Source organism: Ranitomeya imitator, chromosome 7 (genome assembly GCF_032444005.1).
Source record: "Ranitomeya imitator isolate aRanImi1 chromosome 7, aRanImi1.pri, whole genome shotgun sequence".
NCBI lineage: Eukaryota > Metazoa > Chordata > Amphibia > Anura > Dendrobatidae > Ranitomeya > Ranitomeya imitator.
The window spans coordinates 185,348,239-185,361,389 of record NC_091288.1 but is presented as its reverse complement, the minus strand read 5'-3'; the positions used below and the strand labels follow the sequence as shown (position 1 = coordinate 185,361,389).

General features: G+C 42.5%; 1 pseudogene; it reads left to right on the top strand.

The window, feature by feature from the left end:
• LOC138646132 (zinc finger protein 585A-like) overlaps window positions 1–11,356 on the top strand; it is a 59,002-nt pseudogene extending 47,646 nt beyond the window's left edge.
• Window positions 11,357–13,151: the final 1,795 nt, after the last annotated feature.

Below are 13,151 nucleotides of genomic sequence, written 5' to 3'. Positions count from 1 at the left end.
CCTGCAATGTTTTTTCATGGAGCTAACAACCGGCGAGAACGATAAGTACGTCACTGGATCGCTCCTGCATCGTTCTGCTGTTGCCGTGTTTGACGTCTCCTAGCGACCTAAACAGGGACGCTGCAGCGATCGGCTCGTTGTCTATATCGCTGCAGCGACGCTTAGTGTAACGGTACCTTAAGAGAGAAACAATGCACTCCAAAATGTGTTGTACAATTTCTCCTGAGCACGCCTAGACCCCATATGTGATTGAATAGTACTGTTTGGGTGCATGGCAGGGCTCGCAAGGGAAGGAGCGCTATTTGTCTTTTTGAACAGCAGTCCCAGTTTCTCCTATGTGATGTATATACAGCAGTTTCAGCGTTTCCTGTGTGATATACTGTACAGTATATACAGCAGTCCCTCCGTCTCCTATGTGATGTATATACTGTCTCAGCATCCTCTATGTCAGGGGTGTCAAACTGCATTCCTCGAGGGCCGCAAACCATGCGTGTTTTCAAGATTTCCTTAGCTTTGCACAAGGTGCTGTAATTATTATGTGTGTAGGTGATTAAATTATCACCTGTGCAGTACAAGGAAATCCTGAAAACATGACCTGGTTGCAGCCCTTGAGGAATGCAGTTTGACACCCCTGCTCTATGTGATATAGATACAGCAGTCTCAGGGTCTCCTATGTGATATATAGACAGCAGTTACAGTGTATCCTATGTGACGTATATACCGCGGTCCCATCGTCTCCTATGTGGTGCATTTACAGCTGTCTCAGCGTCTCCTATGTAATGTATATGATTTACAAAACTTATTATGACAAAAAGTTGACTGCTCTCCTCTCCTGGCCGACACAAACCTGGAAAAGCAGCTTGGAATCCATGTTTTTAAAAATTTTCCAATACATTTTTAATAAATTTATCTATTCTTGGATGGAGGAGCTGATTTCCTCCTTATTCCAATTCATTAGAGTTGAAGAGTTTGGTTCCAGGGTTCAAGAGGACTGTTCTCAGGATCACTGGGGGTCCCAATGGTCGGACCCCCAGTGATTAGCAAGTTAGTCACCATCTAATGGATTGGAGGCAAGTTAATATCTTGGGAATAACCCTTTAACCCCTTTCTGACATCGGACGGGATAGTACGTCCGAGGTCAGAACCCCCGCTTTGATGCGGGCTCCGGCGGTGAGCCTGCATCAAAACCGGGACATGTCAGCTGTTTTGAACAGCTGACATATGCCCGCAATAGCGGCGGGTGAAATCGCAATTCACCTGCCGATATTAACTAGTTAAATGCCGCTGTCAAACGCTGACAGCTGCATTTAACCGGCGCTTCCGGCCGGGCGGCCAGAAATGAGCGCATCGCTGACCCCCGTCACACGATCAGGGGTCAGCGATGCTTCTGAATAGTAACCATAGAGGTCCTTGAGACCTCTATGGTTACTGATCGCCGGTAGCTGTGAGCGCCACCCTGTGGTCGGCGCCCATAGCACACCTGCATTTCTGCTGCATAGCAGCGATCTGATGATCGCTGCTATGTAGCAGAGCCGATCGCGCTGTGCCATCTTCTAACCTCCTCTGGAGGCTATTGAAGCATGGCAAAAGTAAAAAAAAAAAAAAAATGTGAACAAAAATTTAAAAAAAAAAAAAAAGTTTAAATCACCCCCCTTTCGCCCCAATCAAAATAAATCAATAAATAAAAAAAAAAATCGAACCTACACATATTTGGTATCACCGCGTTCAGAATCGCACGATCTATCAATTAAAAAAAAGCATTTATCTGATCGCTAAACAGCGTAGTGAGAAAAAAAAATTCGAAACGCCAGAATTAAGTTTTTTGGTCGCCGCGACATTGCATTAAAATGCAATAACGGGCGATTAAAAGAACGTATCTGCACCTAAATAGTATCATTAAAAATGCCAGCTCGGCACGCAAAAAATAAGCCCTCACCCAACCCCAGATCATGAAAAATGGAGATGCTACGGGTATCGGAAAATGGCGCAATTTTTTTTTTAGCAAAGTTTGGAATTTTTTTTCACCACTTAGATAAAAAATAACCTAGTCATGTTTGGTGTCTATGAACTCGTAATGACCTGGAGAATCATACTGACTGGTCAGTTTTAGCATTTAGTGAACCTAGCAAGAAAGCCAAACAAATATCCTGTGTGGGAGTGCACTTTTTTTTGCAATTTCACTGCACTTGTAATTTTTTCCTGTTTTCTAGTACACGACATGCTAAAACCAATTATGTCGTTCAAAAGTACAACTGGTTTCGCAAAAAATAAGCCCTCACACGGCCATATTGATGGAAAAATAAAAAAAAGTTATGGCTCTGGGAAGGAGGGGAGCGAAAAACGAACACGGAAAAATGGAAAATCCCAAGGTCATGAAGGGGTTAAGGCTGCTTGGTTCTCAGGATCACTGGGGGTCCCAATGGTCAGACCCCCGGTGATTAGTAAGCTAGCCACCATCTTATGGATTGGAGGTACATTAATATTTTGGGAATAACCCTTTAAGGCTGCTTGTGTATACTGTACATCCAACATATACATTGGGAAAATCAACCAGCGTATAGAAAGGACGTATCCATAGATCCTAAGATCTGGACATATGCCATTAGAGCCGGGTTGGGGAACCGCCTTCTCAGAATGCTAAGCTCTGTATAACCCCACCCACACCACTGATTGTCAGCTTTCTGTGTACACTGTGCATAGGCAGAAAGCTGTTGTCATATAGAGACTTGGTAGATCTTCCGCAGGAAAAAAAAAACTGATTTTATCAAAACTGCAGCAAGTAGCCCAGTAAGTGACACATCGCTGGAATCAGGCTCTCAGACCCTACATTTTTCTGCTCTCGGAATACATAGCAAAAACCTGCTGACACATTCCCTATGAGTTCTACGGAAGTGAAACTTTTTCCTTGCATATCTTATTTTTCCAATATATTTGTCTCTCAGTATAGGTTCATAATTATACATCAGTCTCAATGCAGCATAAAACAGAACGGACAGTGATGTACGGACCGGTCGCGGGTCTCTCAACCCAAAGTCAACGGTCTCGTTAAACGTGTTTTGAGCTGATGCCACTAATTAGACACTAGTGTTCCCTTCTATGTATACAAATATTATAGTAATATGTATACAGGGGCTGACGAGAGGACGCAGGCGGAGTAAGGAACCTCAATCAGGCCCACTGGGGTGTGGCTGAACCTACTGAGGGGAGGGTTAATTTACAGGAGTAAACGCCCCCCGGACTAGTCCACAGATCGTCTGCGTGCTATATACACAAGGAGGTGAATTTATATAATGCAAGAATCACATCATTATAATGCAGGACTAAAGCTATGCAGCCTCCAGTGGCGGTCTGGGGACCTGGCCAGTTCCCTTTAAGAAACAAAAGTTCCCTAAAAATGGCAACAGAAAAATGATACGGCAATATATCAATGACAGCTGAGATATTCCCACATCAGGCCGAAATATGCAGCAAATTGCCAATGAAATCTTCCACACATCCCTGGCCCTCGGAGGCAGAATATTTGTAATTACCCGATCTTACGTCACTTAGATTTTGTCCCTATAAATACAATTGCCCTACATAGCCATTCCCAGATACAGCAGTGACAGCCCCTACAATATACCCGACAGCCAGCAACGCATCCCCAGGGTATCAATGGGTTACTTACATCCAAACGTGGCAGCAGTCAGGAAAAGAAGGCAGTGGATCACAGGCGTGAAGCTGGAGGCCATGACACCCCTATGTAGGGAGCAGGGAAGATCAGGAGCAGCTTTGTGCAGTCACATAATATGACAGCATCATCTTCCTCCTCTGTACCAGGGTGCTGTCACCCTCTAGTGGAAGTAGGTGGAACTGCACAGAGACAGAGGCAAAACTCCTTGTAATAACTTTTTTTTAATTTAATATGCCAAAATTAGGTTTCCACCGCATAATCTTGTTGAAAAAAATAAGTAAAAAATCAATTAAACTGCATTATAGTACATATATAATGGTGGTAAGACCCCTCGGAGGTGGGACTGCCAATGATAATGCATGGGCAAAGTAAACCAATAGTAAGGCTGATCAGTCACAACATTAGCACCACCTGACTAATATTGCGTAGGTCCGCCTAATGTTCCGAAAACTGCTGTGATCTATCAAGGCATGGACTCCACCAGATGTCCCGTGATATCTGGCCCCAAGAGCAGATCCTGAAAACTTGAGGCTTCCTAACTTACAGTTTTCAGGTTGATAAGTCCCATTGGGCCCCTCTTCACTTTTGATTTTTCCTCCTTGTTTTCCAACATCTGTACCTTTTTTCATTTTTTGTTCCATACAGTTGCATCTGGGCTTGATTTTTTTTTTAGGCCCAATCTGTAGTTTGTACCATCACCATTTTGGGGCCCATGAGCTTTCTGATCTCTTATTGCTTTGTCTTTAGGGGAGGTGAAGTGACCAAAAAATAGTGGTTTCAATTTTATTTTTCATTTTATTCATTTTATAGGATAAAGATTATATTTTATTCTTTTGAACTTATTTATGTGGTGATACTAAATATCCAAATTATTTTTTTTAAACATATTTCTTTGTTCTTTGTATGTTTTTATTGGATCACAAAATGGGCCTCTAACCTGCGATCCATCGATGGCTTGTACACTGCACTGCTTTGCTGTAATTATTCCGATACTCTTATGTCGATCTCTCTACTGACAGAGGCTTCTGGGGGGTTCAAATAAATTTGATTGCAGCAGTTACACCGTATAACACAGCCGGCATCCGTGCTGCATGGAGCAGGCTCAGCTCTGGAGCCTACTACATACATGCAGTGCGCGTATACAGCATGTATCATGAGTAGAAGTTTGGGCTGAGTGTCCGCCCCTCCACCCCTTGGTACAGTGGACCCTGACACTTGCCCCGGTATGCCAGGTGCTGGTGCCAGCTGTGACAGGGCTTGTTCTTCCAGCACATCTCACAGATGTTCTATCAGTCTGAGATCTGAGAAACCTTAAATCCTTTGTCGTGATCCTGTAATAATTTCTGAGCATTTTTTTCAGAGTGGTATGTCACATTATTCCGCTAGAAGAGGTCTCTGCTACCACGAAGGGTGTTACTCGGTCTGTCCATTATTTAGGTAGCTGATACACGTCACATCCATGTGAATGCCAGGATCCAAGGTTTCGCAGCAGAGCTTTATCCAGTGCAGCAAATTGGGTCCTCGCCATAGTGCATCCTGGTGCGATCTCATCCCCAGGTCATTACAGTTCAGAAGCTGATGCAATGGATGATTGTAAAAATGGACGATGTGTTTGATGGCTGGTAATGGGTGCCGTGATATTTCTAATGATTCGCATCACTTTTCTCAGTCGGCAATCTGTAACAACCCTGCCGGCATCACTGCATGGCCTCCCATCCCCTCCTGCCTGATACATCAACTTACTCACTCCGGGCCATGCTGTGAGTTCTGGCTGCTGCCGGCTCCATGCTGTGTGCCTCATGTCGTCTGCCTGCTCTGTGCATGCTTCCTGGCTGTGTGCATAGGGGGCGGCACTGGCAATTCAAGCAGCATGTTCATTAATTTTGCGGATTTTCTGCGTTTTTCCCGCTATTCTATGCATTTGGGAAAAAAACGCATAAAAAATGCGTGAAAAACGCGGTAAAATCGCTGTAAAAACGCATGCGGATTTCTGGCAGAAATGTCCGGTTTTTGTCAGGAAAATTTCTGCAAGAAATCCTGACGTGTGCACATACCCTGAGTGTAATGGTACTCCGATGTCAGTATCCCTCCCTTTGATGTTGGCTCCGGCGGTGAGCCCAGATCTTTCCCGGGACATGTCAGCTGTTTTGAACAGCTGACGTGTGCCCGCAATAGCCGTGGGTAGTAACATAGTAACATAGTTAGTAAGGCCGAAAAAAGACATTTGTCCATCCAGTTCAGCCTATATTCCATCATAATAAATCCCCAGATCTACGTCCTTCTACAGAACCTAATAATTGTATGATACAATATTGTTCTGCTCCAGGAAGACATCCAGGCCTCTCTTGAACCCCTCGACTGAGTTCGCCATCACCACCTCCTCAGGCAAGCAATTCCAGATTCTCACTGCCCTAACAGTAAAGAATCCTCTTCTATGTTGGTGGAAAAACCTTCTCTCCTCCAGACGCAAAGAATGCCCCCTTGTGCCCGTCACCTTCCTTGGTATAAACAGATCCTCAGCGAAATATTTGTATTGTCCCCTTATATACTTATACATGGTTATTAGATCGCCCCTCAGTCGTCTTTTTTCTAGACTAAATAATCCTAATTTCGCTAATCTATCTGGGTATTGTAGTTCTCCCATCCCCTTTATTAATTTTGTTGCCCTCCTTTGTACTCTCTCTAGTTCCATTATATCCTTCATGAGCACCGGTGCCCAAAACTGGACACAGTACTCCATGTGCGGTCTAACTAGGGATTTGTACAGAGGCAGTATAATGCTCTCATCATGTGTATCCAGTCCTCTTTTAATGCACCCCATGATCCTGTTTGCCTTGGCAGCTGCTGCCTGGCACTGGCTGCTCCAGGTAAGTTTATCATTAACTAGGATCCCCAAGTCCTTCTCCCTGTCAGATTTACCCAGTGGTTTCCCATTCAGTGTGTAATGGTGATATTGATTCCTTCTTCCCATGTGTATAACCTTACATTTATCATTGTTAAACCTCATCTGCCACCTTTCAGCCCAAGTTTCCAACTTATCCAGATCCATCTGTAGCAGAATACTATCTTCTCTTGTATTAACTGCTTTACATAGTTTTGTATCATCTGCAAATATCGATATTTTACTGTGTAAACCTTCTACCAGATCATTAATGAATATGTTGAAGAGAACAGGTCCCAATACTGACCCCTGCGGTACCCCACTGGTCACAGCGACCCAGTTAGAGACTATACCATTTATAACCACCCTCTGCTTTCTATCACTAAGCCAGTTACTAACCCATTTACACACATTTTCCCCCAGACCAAGCATTCTCATTTTGTGTACCAACCTCTTGTGCGGCACGGTATCAAACGCTTTGGAAAAATCGAGATATGCCACGTCCAATGACTCACCGTGGTCCAGTCTATAGCTTACCTCTTCATAAAAACTGATTCGATTGGTTTGACAGGAGCGATTTCTCATAAACCCATGCTGATATGGAGTTAAACAGTTATTCTCATTGAGATAATCCAGAATAACATCCCTCAGAAACCCTTCAAATATTTTACCAACAATAGAGGTTAGACTTACTGGCCTATAATTTCCAGGTTCACTTTTAGAGCCCTTTTTGAATATTGGCACCACATTTGCTATGCGCCAGTCCTGCGGAACAGATCCTGTCGCTATAGAGTCCCTAAAAATAAGAAATCACGATTCACTTGCTTCTATTAACTAGTTAAATGCTGCTGTCAAACTCTTGACAGCGGCATTTAAATGGTGCTTCCTGCACTCGTGCCAGAAATACGCACATCGGTGACCCCCGTCACGTGATCAGGGGTTACCGGTTCGTCAGCATGACAACCAGAGGTCTCCTGGAGACCTCTTTGGTTGTCAGTGCCAGATTGCTGTGAGCGCCACTCATAATAAGTCAGTAATTCAGCTACATAGAGGTGAACTGTTCATCGCCTCTATGTAGCTGAGTCGATCGGGTTGTGGCAGCTTCTAGCCTCCCATGGAGACTATTGAAGCATGCCAAAAGTAAAAAGAAAAATGTTTTTAAAAATATAAAAACATTTTTAAAATAAGTTCAAATCACCCCCCTTTCGCCCCATTCAATATAAAGCAAAAAAAAAAATCAAACATACACATATTTGGTATCGCCGAATTCAGAATCGCCAGATCTATCAATAAATAAAAAAAATAATTAACCTGATCGCTAAACGGCGTAGCGAGAAAAATCTAAATGCCAGAACTACGTTTTTTTGGTCGCCACGACATTGCATTAAAATGCAATAACTGGCGATCAAAAGAACGTATCTGCACCAAAATGGTATCATTAAAAATGTCAGCTCGGCACACAAAAAATAAGCCCTCACGCGACCCGAGATCATGAAAAGTTGAGACGCTACGGGTATAGGAAAATGGCACTTTTTTTTTAACAAAGTTTGTATTTTGTTTTTCACCACTTAAATACTAAAGAACCTAGACACGTTTGGTGTCTGTGAACTCGTAACGACCTGGAGAATCATAATGGCAGGTCAGTTTTAGCATTTAGTGAACCTATTAAAAAAAGCCAAACAAAAAACAAGTGTGGGATTGCACTTTTTTTCAATTTCACCGCACTTATGATTTTTTTCCTATTTTCTAGTACCCGACATGGTAAACCAATGGTGTCGGTCAAAAGTAAAACTCGTATTGCAAAAAACAAGCACTCACACGGCCATATTGACGGAAAAATTAAAAAAAAAGAAGGGGAGCGAAAAATGAAAACGCATAACCGAAAAAAGCTCCAGGGGTTAAGGGGTTAAAGTTATTGAGGTGTTGCATGGAGCTCTAACAAAGAGGTGACTGCTACAGCCCACTACTTCTCCTGAAGAATAAAATCGAGTGGCTGCAAGGCGAATATAATTTCATCAATAAGCAGTGATTGATGGTATAGGAAGGTGATTGGGGCTTATTAGCTTTCATTTTGATGAAGGAATGATTATTTGTTTCCTTTTCTCTTGGCTTTTTTATTATTGCAGAACATCCTCAATTTATACAAAGGGGATGATGTGCTGTCAACAACAATCATTTTTATTCTCATATAAAATATGCGACCAATGACAAATGTTTTATTATTTGATGTTTGCACTGGCCAATGATTGAGAATGAACATTTTGTCAAATCATCACATCATTTAAATTACACCTTTAGTCAGTTAATAATAAAACTTTGCTACACACTTTGCAATTTCTATGTATTTTTTTATTTTTACTTTTCGTAATGTGTTTTATATTTAGATAAATATAAGCATTAAGGTTATTTGACTCAAAAATCACATTATATTCTTGACAGATGGTTGTACCAGCAGCTCCAAAATCCAAAAAAGCATTGCACAAGCCCCATATGAAGAACATGCCAACATCTCAAACATGGATCCTTTTAAAGTACAGTGTCCTAATTCACCACAGACTGTTAAACAAAATAAAAGTCACAGAAGAAGTGTGGGAAATAAAAAAGCTCCCACAAAGAAGCCATTTTCATGTTCAGAATGTGGAAAATGTTTTACAGAGAAATCAACTCTTCTTAGACATATGAGAATTCACACAGGAGTGAAGCCATTTTCATGTTCAGAATGTAAAAAATGTTTTACAGAGAAATCAACTCTTCTTAGACATATGAGAATTCACACAGGAGTGAAGCCATTTTCATGTTCAGAATGTAAAAAATGTTTTACAGAGAAATCAACTCTTCTTAGACATATGAGAATTCACACAGGAGTGAAGCCATTTTCATGTTCAGAATGTGGGAAATGTTTTACAGATAAATCACATTTTGTTAAACATGAGAGAATTCACACAGGCGAAAAGCCATGTTCATGTTCAGAATGTGGGAAATGTTTTATAGATAAATATCATCTTGTTACACATGAGAGAATTCACACAGGAGAGAAGCCATTTTCATGTTTGGAATGTGGAAAATGTTTTACAGATAAATCAGCTCTTAGGGGGGTCACTCCAGGGTCCCAGGCGCTGATCACTTATACCATGGGTAAGGCTAGGTTCACACTAGCGTTGCGCCGCCCTGCGTCGGCGACGCAACGCGCGACGCACGTAAAAACGCGCGCAAACGCGCGCAAAAACGCGCGCGTTTTGCGACGCGTGCGTCGTTTTTGACGAAAATCGGACGCACAGAAAATGCTACATGTAGCGTTTTCTTGCATCCGACGCTAGCGTCGGAAACGACGCACGTGGCGAAAAACGCCACCAAAACAACGCACGCGTCCCCTATGTTAAACATAGGGGCGCGTCGCCGCTGCGTCGCCGACGCAACGGCGGCGCAACGCTAATGTGAACGTAGCCTAAGACAGTGTGCTTCCTATATGTGTCTTGAATGGTTTTTGTTTCTCTTATTTATGGTGACACTTGTCCACATAGAAACAATTACTGCCTATTGTGATAGGGTGTTTTGTATTGTATGCTATTGTTAGCCAGAGATGTATATAGAAATACCCCATATCTCATTTTACATATTATATAGGTGCTTTTCCTACTAACACCATGGTAATTATATTTATGTCTGTGCCTGGGATCAGGATGTTTTTTTACTAGGGTCTCCTTGCTTCCCTTTGGGATTTTTGTTTATATATTTTTTTTTTCTATGTAACTTCAATAAAATATATTTATATTTATTATTTTCGTATGGAACTCCATTTTTTTCTGTGTTGTTTCAAGTATTGGGAGTATACGTTATTGTCCCCAAGTATTTACATGGATAGAACCGGACATCTATTCAAATTTGTGGATGTTTTATGTGGGATCCATGTTATTTCTGTGAGGGTGTTCACATGTTTGGAATGTGTAGCACGTTTTACAGACAAATCAACTTTTGTTAGACAAGAGAGAATGCACACAGGCGAGAAGCCATTTTCATGCTCAGAATATGGAAAATGTTTTACACAGAAGTCAACTCTTGTTACACATGAGAGAATGCACACAGGAGAGAAACCATTTTCATGTTCAGAATGTGGAAAATGTTTTACTAAAAAAGATCATCTTGTTACACATGAGAGAATTCACACAGGTGAGAAGCCATTTTCATGTTCAGAATGTGGAAAATGTTTTACTAAAAAAGATCATCTTGTCACACATGAGAGAATTCACACAGGAGAGAAGCCATTTTCATGTTCAGAATGTAAAAAATGTTTTACAGAGAAATCAACTCTTCTTATACATATGAGAATTCACACAGGAGAGAAGCCATTTTCATGTTCAGAATGTGGGAAATGTTTTACATATAAATCACATTTTGTTAAACATGAGAGAATTCACACAGGCGAAAAGCCATTTTCATGCTCAGAATGTGGGAAATGTTTTATAGATAAATATCATCTTGTTACACATGAGAGAATTCACACAGGAGAGAAGCCATTTTCATGTTTGGAATGTGTAGCACGTTTTACAGACAAATCAACTTTTGTTAAACATGAGAGAATTCACACAGGCGAGAAGCCATTTTCATGCTCAGAATGTGGAAAATGTTTTACACAGAAGTCAACTCTTGTTACACATGAGAGAATGCACACAGGAGAGAAACCATTTTCATGTTCATATTGTGGGAAATGTTTTACTCTGAAATCACATCTTTTTACACATGAGAGAATGCACACAGGAGAGTAGCCATTTTCATGTCCTGAATGTGGGATTTTTTTTTTCTAAATCTCAACTTCTTAGACATCAGAGAACTCGCATTGGGAAGAATGCATTGTAATTCTTTAGTGACCAAACCTAATTTTTGAAATTTGACATGTCACTTTTTGTAGTATTAATGATGGAATGTCTCGGGGCCGTGGCTATGTAAGCACTGAGAGGTTGCATCTGAGAGGAGCTCCAGCCATCCGTACATTATCCTGCATTATACCTGACATCTGAGGCTCTGGTAAGCCTGTAAACTTCATCATCCTGAGGTGGATTTAGCCTGGCTCCAAAGGGGCCGTTTTGGTTCAGCCTCAGTTGGGCAGGGAACTGCAAATCAACCACACAGAATACAGCTCTGGAGGTGTCAGCGACCATCTTGGGTCCACGCTCTAAGGGTATGTGTCCACGTTCAGGATTGCATCAGGATTTGGTCAGGATTTTCCATCAGTTTTTGTAAGCCAAAACCAGGAGTGGGTGATAAATACAGAAGTGGTGCATATGTTTCTATTATACTTTTCCGCTAATTGTTCCACTCCTGGTTTTGGCTTTCAAAAACTGATGGAAAATCCTGACCAAATCCTGATGCAATCCTGAACGTGGACACACACCCTAAGGGACAGAGAGAGAGGAGTGAAATTGCTCACAGCCTACTGTGGGATATGAACTTTTTCAGATACAGCCTGGGAGCTGTGGTGCAGAGCCCTGAATAAGGGACCCACGATGTTTACCCTGGTTACCGGCATCGTTGGTCGCTGGAGAGCGGTCTGTGTGACAGCTCTCCAGCGACCAAACAGCGACGCTGCAGCGATCGGGACCGTTGTCTGCATCGCTGCAGCGTCGCTTAATGTGAAGGTACCTTAAGGCCACGTTTCCACCTTCAGTATTTGGTCAGTATTTTTTCTCAGTTGTGTAAGCCAAAAACCAGGAATGGGTAATAAATACAGAAGTGGTGACGTGTTTCTATTATACTTTTCCTCTGATTGTTCCAGCCTGGTTTTGGCTAAAGGCCCCTTCACATTTAGCGACGCTGCAGCGATACCGACAACGATCCGGATCGCTGCAGCGTCGCTGTTTGGTCGCTGGAGAGCTGTCACACAGACCGCTCTCCAGCGACCAACGATGCCGGTAACCAGGGTAAACATCGGGTAACTAAGCGCAGGGCCGCGCTTAGTAACCCGATGTTTACCCTGGTTACCATGCTAAAAGTAAAAAAAAACAAACAGTACATACTTACCTACAGCTGTCTGTCCTCCAGCGCTGCGCTCTGCTTCTCTGCTCTCCTCCTGTACTGTCTGGGAGCCGGAAAGCAGAGCGGTGACGTCACCGCTCTGCTTTCCGGCTCACAGCCAGTACAGGAGGAGAGCAGAGCACAGCGCTGGAGGACAGACAGTGTTAGGTAAGTATGTACTGTTTGTTTTTTTTTACTTTTAGCATGGTAACCAGGGTAAACATCGGGTTACTAAGCGCGGCCCTGCGCTTAGTTACCCGATGTTTACCCTGGTTACCAGTGAAGACATCGCTGGATCGGTGTCACACACGCCGATCCAGCGATGTCTCCAGGGAGTCCAGCGACGAAATAAAGTTCTGGACTTTCTTCAGCGACCAACGATCTCCCAGCAGGGGCCTGATCGTTGGTCGCTGTCACACATAACGATTTCATTAACGATATCGTTGCTACGTCACAAATAGCAACGATATCATTAACAATATCGTTATGTGTGAAGGTACCTTTACTCAACTGATAAAAAATACTGAAGGTGGAAACTTGGCCTTACTCAGAGAATCACATGGCACAAGCAGCAGGGACAAACTGTTT